Source organism: Carettochelys insculpta, chromosome 7 (genome assembly GCF_033958435.1).
Source record: "Carettochelys insculpta isolate YL-2023 chromosome 7, ASM3395843v1, whole genome shotgun sequence".
Lineage (NCBI taxonomy): Eukaryota > Metazoa > Chordata > Testudines > Carettochelyidae > Carettochelys > Carettochelys insculpta.
Genome location: NC_134143.1, coordinates 33,568,565 through 33,576,802, shown reverse-complemented (window position 1 = coordinate 33,576,802; position 8,238 = coordinate 33,568,565).

The window sequence follows — 8,238 nt, the reverse complement described above, 5'->3', positions numbered from 1 at the left end:
TTGTGGTAGCACCATCCCCCCCCCCCCCATGCTCTTGCCAAAATTTTAATTTCTCAAGGGGGCGTTCCCTTAACCTCCTTCTCTGTCCCTCCCTGCACCCTCTCCCCCTGTAGGGCACAAAGGGACAGCAAGACTATATCTATACTTGAAACATCTGTCTACAGAAGTTACTCTCGGAAGAAAGGTTCCAACAAAACTTCTGTGGACTGATCGAGACTACACACAAAGGCGCATCAGTCTTTTGAACCATATTGTTGAGAAAAGAGCCATCTGGACTGGATACACAGCTTTTTTGTCGACAGTTTCTGTCAACAAAATGCATTTTGTATGTAGACACTCTGCGAGTTTTGTCTACAAAGCTCAGTAGCGTTGACATGGCCTTCAAGAGGTCAGCTAGTCCCACTTCTCATGCTAAGGCAGGACCGAGTACACCTAGACAACTCTGAACAATGTTTGTGTAACAACCTGTTAATAGGTTTTGAACAACACACATTCTATGAAAACTTTCAAAATAATCATTAATGTGACAGTCTGTCAAGTTTTCAAGGTTCACAACATTTTTTGTCACTGCAAGGCACATTTTCAAATACTTATGAGATATATGACCCCAGAAGTAATGGTGGACAAAACCTTACTTCAGAAATCTATAATCAATCTGCTTGCTGTTTAGTCAGTACTAGTCTGAACAACACTGAGCCATTTGAGTGTTCACCTCCAAATGAAAAAAAACCAGGCACATGCTTCTCAAGCAAACCAAGTCCCTCACCCTCTTTCGAACGGTAAGAAAACAACAGAAGGGAATCTTTGCCTGCTTTGAAATTCAAAGAGGCTCAGAGCCTCCAATCAAAGGGAAATGAAGTTATAATTTATAGTTCTGTAAATATCCACAGCCCTTAGTGGTGGTGATTTTATTTGGCAGAAACATATGTAATTGCTTTTTTGTTAGGGGGAATTGTATTGAGTCACTTTTTACTTACTATTTCTGTTATCTTAGAGAGCTGATTCCTGCCAGCAGATGTCTCACTACTACAGAGCATGCCATGGTCCAAAAGCTGCAGAAGTTTTCACGAAGAGGGAAGGCTTCATTATCCACTATAAAAGAGATGAAAAAATGCTCTTCTCGGGCTGCGTGAAGATGAGGACAGTGCAGGAGACATGTTGATTATATCCAGGCCCAGAAGAATAGTGAAAGCTCAGAACGAATTTGAAAAAAAAGTGCTAACTGGCTAACTGCTAGCCCCTTGAAGATGTAGCACTACAAGGTTTTACTTGATGTTTCAGAGGAAATGTTGAGGTAAAATTAGAGCCAAAAGGTTCTAACAGTAGGGTGACTACATGAAAGGTATTTTGGGATCCCTATACGTATCTCATCTCAATTTTCTCTCCCCACAATCTTGACCAGTGGTTAGAGAAACTAGAAGGCTATGGGAATTACAGTGGACAAGAGGCTGGATATGAGTCAACAGTGTGCCCTTGTAGCCAAGAAGGCTAATGACATATTGGGATGTATTAGGAGGAGCATTTCCAGCAGATCTGGAGAAATTATCCCTCTCTATTCAGCACTAGTGAGGCCACCTCTGGAGTATTACGTCCAGTTCTGACTCCCCCAGTATAGAAAGGATGTGGACACATTGGAGTGGGTCCAGTGGAGGGCAATGAAAATGAGCATGAGAGGCTGAGGGATCTGGGTGTATTTAGTTTGCAGAAGAGAAGAGCAAGGGGAGATTTGATAGCAGCCTTTGGCTTCCTGAAGGAGGGCTCTAACGAGGATGGAGAGAGGCTATTCTCATTAGTGAGGGATAGCAGAACAAGGAGCAATGGTTTCAAATTACAGAGGGGGAGGCGTAGGCTAGATATTAGGAAAAACTGTTTTACCAGGAGGGTGGTGAAGCACTGGAATGTGTTACCGAGACAGGAGGTGGAATCTCCATCCCTAGAGGTGTTTACATCCTGGCTTGACAAAGTCCTGGCTGGGGTGGTTCAGTTGGGGTTGATCCTGCTTTCGGCAGGGAGCTGGACTTGGTGATTTCCTGAGGTCCCTTCCTGCCCTAGGAGTCTATGATATGTCCACATTACAGACTTTTTTTGGACTAAATTATTCTGAAGTCATCAATTTGAAATAACTTATTTTGAATAATGTGTCCACACCTGAAAGTTATTTTGAAGTAACATTTTGCCATTGTAAACAAAGTGTTCACACCTGTTGGATGCTAACTTGCACACAAGGCCACCCAGAAGCAGCTCAGGCAGCGCATGAGGCTAGAAATTCCTTCCTGTAGCTGCTGCTGGAGGTTTTCTGAGGCTGGTGCTTAGAGAGACCCCCTGAGGGAGCTCCGCAGGTTTCCCTGCTTGTTTCCCTACCTACTGGAGGGACAGCAAAGCATTCACACTGCCTGCTGCTGTTGCCCTGCCCCAGGAGAGCACAGCTGCCTCTGTTATGGAGCTGGAGCTGGCCCTGGCCCCAGCCATTCTCCCGCTCCTGCTGCATTCTCCTCTGGTCCCCGCACAGTCAAAAGGGGATGGTCCCCTTGCCTGAGCAATGCTGAAGGACCACATCAACTAGCTCTGCAGCCACCGATCCCATACGCCGCTTTGGCAATGAGGGGGGCCAGCCCCCACACAGTCAGTCGGGGCTGGCCCCACCTCCTGCGCAACACTGAAGGGACCATGTCAGCCAGGCCTTCATCCTCTGATCCACCTGGCCCCCGCAATGCTATGAAGAGGTCCAGCCCCCTAACAGTCGATCAGGGCTGCCCCCCTGCCTAAGCAACACTGCTTGTTGAAACCTGGTGAGCCCCAACCCCCGCATTGGACTGCTCTGTGTAGTGAAGTGGGAAGCCAAAAATCTTTTTCCCAACCTTTTCTATCCTTCTCTTTCTTGAAGCTTTGGCCCTCTTAACACAGGGAAAAGTGGCTGGAGCGTGAGTTGAGAAGACACAAACACAGGCACCTGCTGCTCTTTGTAAAATCTTTGACGTTTCATTGTAAAAGCTAGAGATTTCAGTTAAGTTGGTGATCTTGGATGATGCCCTAGTTTTGCTTCTTTCCTTCTGGAAAAATGGCTGTTTGCTTTCCACGGGAGGGCAACGTAACATGGGAAGATGACATCACATACCCACAACCACTTGCAAGGCATTTTTTCCCGCTCCCAGCTTGCTATGGGGCTCAGGGAACTGTGGGATAGGTTCCTACTAGGCTGTCTCTAGGCTACCATTGGTACCCTTGGTATCAAGGATCCATTGGTAATTGACTGGGAGAGCTCCAATTGTATAAACAGCACCAGTACCATACATCTGCACAACACGTACTAAACTAGATATGCCCTAGCGCTCTAGTCCATCACTTATTGTCAGTTGTGTAATCTTGATATATTGTGATCTAAAAGTTGTCTACACTTACAGCACTGCAGCTGTGCCACTGTAGCACTTAGTGAAGAGGCTACCTATGCAGATGGGAGAGTTTCTCCTATCAGCATAGGTACTCGACCTCTCAAGAGCTACTGGACCAGTTGATGTTTGATGATTGAGCATGGCAGCAATAAACTGGCTTTATGAGGAATTTGTGGGAAGGTGAGGGTACTCACATTCTAATTTCTAAAACCCAACATTACAAAATCGATTTTAATAAATTCAAATTTATCTCAGTGTAGACGTAGCCCTAGTCCCTGAAATGTGTTATTGGCAGGGGTGTTAGCTAATAATTTGGGTGTCTCAAACAATGGGGAATATACAGGAATCTTATTTGCCTCCTTATTGTTCAGGGCAACAATTGTAATGAGTACAGGTTGAGTCTATCTAGTCTGGCACCCTTGGGACCTGACTGGTGCTGAACCAGATAATTTTGTGAACCACAGGAGGTCAATATTATCTAGCATTATTACACACTTCCACTGCTTATTGGGCTCTTAGAATATATTTAGGGGTAAAATACTGCTAAATAACAGCACAGAACACTGAGAGCCAGGACTAGTGTCCGTAAACAAACTTTATGGGACCACACTAAACTTGGCCACACCCATGACAAGTGGACACCTTGCTAACTAAAATCATGCTAGACCATGGGTGTTGCCAGACCACAGAGCACTGAAGTAAAGGAGGTTAAGGTGTAGCACCTGTCACTTCAGATTTTTTTTCCACACCCCATCACAGAGATTCTCTCTGACACCTCACCCCATCATTTGCGATTCTGTGGGCTCCCTCCCTTCCCATTCCCCTACCTTCCATATAGCAGTGGAACAGCAACTGCATATTCAGGGAGGAAAAAAAAACCTAGGGGCTGTGATGTTATTGGATTTTAAAAGGAACATGAGAGCCATTACTTTAACCACTCTCCTAAGTTTGCCACAAATCTTGTGCCAAGTGGCCCAAGTGCAGTGTCTAAGGAAAGCTGGTGAGTCACTGAATCTGTTTATGCTACTTACATCTGTATCATGTTTGTATGTGAAGTTATAAATATTGGCTCTGCACTTGTAGTTGAAGTTAGAACACAATAGGAAGTGGGACGATCTACTGTGTAAGGATGCCTGGCCAGATAAAGCAATGCGGGTTCTAATCCACGTCTCAGGAACGTCATTGGGACGTGTCATCTGACCAGGCGGCCAATGGCAGAATGGCTCAAAGAAGGGAGGACAGGTGACGTGATCAGGTGGTTGCACACTGTGTACGTGACCACAAACAGGATCTTCCCCCGACCTGGGAAAAACTATAAAAGGAACCCTGGCAGTTGCCATCTTGCCTTCAGTCTCCATCTTGTCTGCAGTTTGCTGGAACGTTTCTGCTAGGAACAGAGTCTGAATACATTGTTGGCTCAGCCTAACAAAGGATGTATTTCCAGAGACTAGTAAGATAGCAGCATATTCCACCTGCTGCATGCATGCGAGGGATTTATAATCGATCTATGTAATTCGATTGCCATGACAATTGCACTCTAACCCTAGTCTTCCTTTCTTTTATTAATAAACCTTTCGATTCTAGAGGATTGGCACAGTGTGCTGTTTTGGGTAAGATGTTGAGTGTATATTGATCTCGGAATGTGGCTGGTCCCTTTGGTAACTGGAAAGTCCTGTGTGGGTTTGGTGAGCCAGATTTTCCTGTGTAAGGAGGAATATGGATTTGGAGCACCAGGGATGATGGGGAGCCTGTGGGATTTGCTTGTGTAACCCCAAGCTGGCCAGGAAGGCAGCAGAAGTGCTTTTTGTGACTGGCTTGGTTTGCCTTATGTGAAGGAACCCCAGTCTGGGCTGTGAGTAGCCTGGTTCTAAGCAATTTGCCCAGGTTTGGTTCTCTCAGCAATGCCTGGAAGCCTCCTGTATATTACAGGGGCATCAGAGGGTGGTCCCCTGTGAGCCCTTCCTTTACCGCTGTACTTTGTAATATTTTGTTTACAGTGAGTCACCAGATGCTGGGAAGGTGGTGTGAGTAGTGCTGCTGCTGCTGCTGCTTGACAGATTCACTCTATTATAATGGCCAAATGCAAGAATGCATATTCAGCTCCTACTGAATACAGAGGCACAGGATATGCAATGTGTTGCATGAGCAGGATCAGCACCAAAGCCCTTGCCTCCCTTCAGTTTTGTAATATCATTCACTCTGGCAGAGAAAATAGGAAGTTCAGATTTCTCAGGCTCTTACAGAGACAGTTGTGTTGCAGTGGGACACTAATTTTATTTTGAAGCAGCCAGCTACTTTAGGGTCTTACAAATTCCATTTTAACTTTTAGCAAAACCTTTGAAGTTTGATGGACTAACATTATTCTTCGCTTCTGTTTCCTAAAACATTGCCTGGTGTCCAACAGGGTTGGCAGCCCCGGAAGAGGCAGGGCCCAGGGCAGAAATGGGGGTGGGAGAGCTTAGGGCAGACAGCCCTTCATGTTGCCCAGACTGCAGCAGTGGGGCTTCCTCCCCTTCCCTCAGAGCTGTGTGGAGCAGAGCTGTGGTGGCATTTCCAAGGGGCCCAGGGCAACTGCCTTTTTTTAACCTCCCACACCCAGGGGGAAGCCTGGTGTTGTCCATGACATCCTAACACAGCTGCTGTATTCCACCCCAGATGTGGCACCATTTCAGAGCCAGGTGAATCAATCACTAAATTGTATATTGTTTAGCATCCCCAAGTCCTTTTCTGGAACCCACCCACAGTGCCAGTACCATTAAATAAGCCAACAGACATACACTAAGCAACACCACATGCAGATGTTTTGTGGTTAAGGAACAACAGCCAGGGCCCTAAGATGCTACCCCTCAGTTTGAGAGCTTTAACTCCCACACAAATAGACAATAGGGATAGGTAAGGAGGCCAGGGTGCCATTTGAGGGAGGACAGGGATGTAGGGGCTGCAGCCACGCATACTGAGGTACTGCTTGCTCTTCTTTCCCTATGAGGGAGTAAGAGGAAAGAACGCAGCTTGTGTCACTTATTCCTCGGCTCCCTCGCCACCTCAGCCTGGAGTGACAGAGTACATGCACACTGCGTACTTTCCTCTCGCTCCCTGATTGTGAGGGGGAGGGGAAGACGTGCAAGCAGCATCCCAGTATGCACAGCTGTAGCCCCCGTGCCGTCCCAAAATGGTACCCTTAGGCTAGTGATCCACAAATGGGAACCTCTCTCCTGGAGGAAGAGAGATAAGTTGTTCAAGGCATTTCTTGCAGGAATGAATTCGATACCTGTTTTGCTCCACACAAAATGAAAGCAGCAAAAAGTACCACTGCCACCTTATATTTTGAGTCCTGGGGTTAGAGCAGGGGTTGGCAACCTGCAGCTCTGGAGCCACATGTGGCTCTTTAAGGAGCCACATGAGGTTCCGAGTGCTGCCACCACGGACTCTTCTTGCGGCTCTGGAGGCTGCTGCCACTTAAACAAAAGACTAAATTTAGTTGTCTGCCATTAGACCAGGAGATTTTAGGGATTTTTTTTGGGGGGGGGGCGGTTTGTTTGCTTAAGTGACTGCAGGCTTCGCAGCCACTGAGCAGTCAGCTGTGGCAGTGAGCCCCAGAAGAGAAAGCTGGCAGGGCAAGGAGCTGCCCCACGTGGGGAAGTCTAAGACGGAAGGAGAGCTGGGGGACAGGCATCCAAGCCTGCCCCTACTGGAGCCACACAGCTGCACCGAGGAGGAGGAGGAGGGGGTGGCAGGGAGCAGTCGGGGGGAGGTGGTGGCCATGGCAGAACTGCATACACTGAGGTGAGTTAACCCTGGGGACGGGGGAAGGTTGGGGCTCAGAGGGATCAAGCCTTGAGGTGGAGGCAGGTTTGTGGGATGGGGGTGGGGGTAAAACCTAGGGATAGGGGGAGGATTTGGGGGCTGTGGTAAGTAAAGCCTGGAGGCAGGGTAAAACTTTCTAACTGGTACAAATCATTGTGTGCATGCTGTTCTTAAAATGGGGTGATAAAAAGCACAGTTTGACTTTATTTATTAAGGACTGTCTTGAATTTGCGTGCATTACGGCTCCTGAAGGATTGATTTTGTCCCTGAATTTGAAAAAAATGGCTCTTCTCACTATTTTGGTTGCCATCCCCTGGGTTACAGCATTTGCCTGGTATACGGGAGACCCAAATTCAATTCCCTACTCTTTGCTTGAGGGGGAGAAAATACTTTAATAGCAGTCATGTCCCTCACAGGACAGTGCTCTAACTATAGAGCTGTGTGATATTCTGAAGTGGGACAATCCCTCACTCATTCTCTGCTAATGAAGCTCTTCTGCTGTGGCTAGACAATGGAAAAAGAAGTGATTGGAGCAGACACACTGGAGAGGACTTGAAGTGTGCCTCTTCCCAGATAGGGTGCCCTAACCACTGGCCTACAAAGTCATTCTCACTTTCTCTTTGGCCCCATGACTATTTAAGTCTTTTTCCACAATGGAACAGTTACAAGGCCAGAGAAAAAGAATTACTAAACTGCCTTTCAGAGATGGGAGTACAAGACGTAGTAACTGGTGGGGGAAAGGTGCCCACATCCAGATAAAATCACTAATTTGTCAGACACTGTGCTGAGACTCTGTTTTAAAGACTCAAGGCAGACTCGTTCGTTGTAGGAACATTTCGCAGAAAGCCTTCAGATTCTTTTATTTAATGATGCATGTAAAATAAAAAGATGAATTTCCACATGAAAAGCCTTATATTTTAATTGGGGGAAAACAAGGTAAAGACATTGCAAGGCTAACTGAGTGTGCAAGAACCAAAGCTTAATTTCCCTAACAACCCAAACCTAATCAGCTTTGCTCTTACTGAATATCAGACAGAAGAACAGT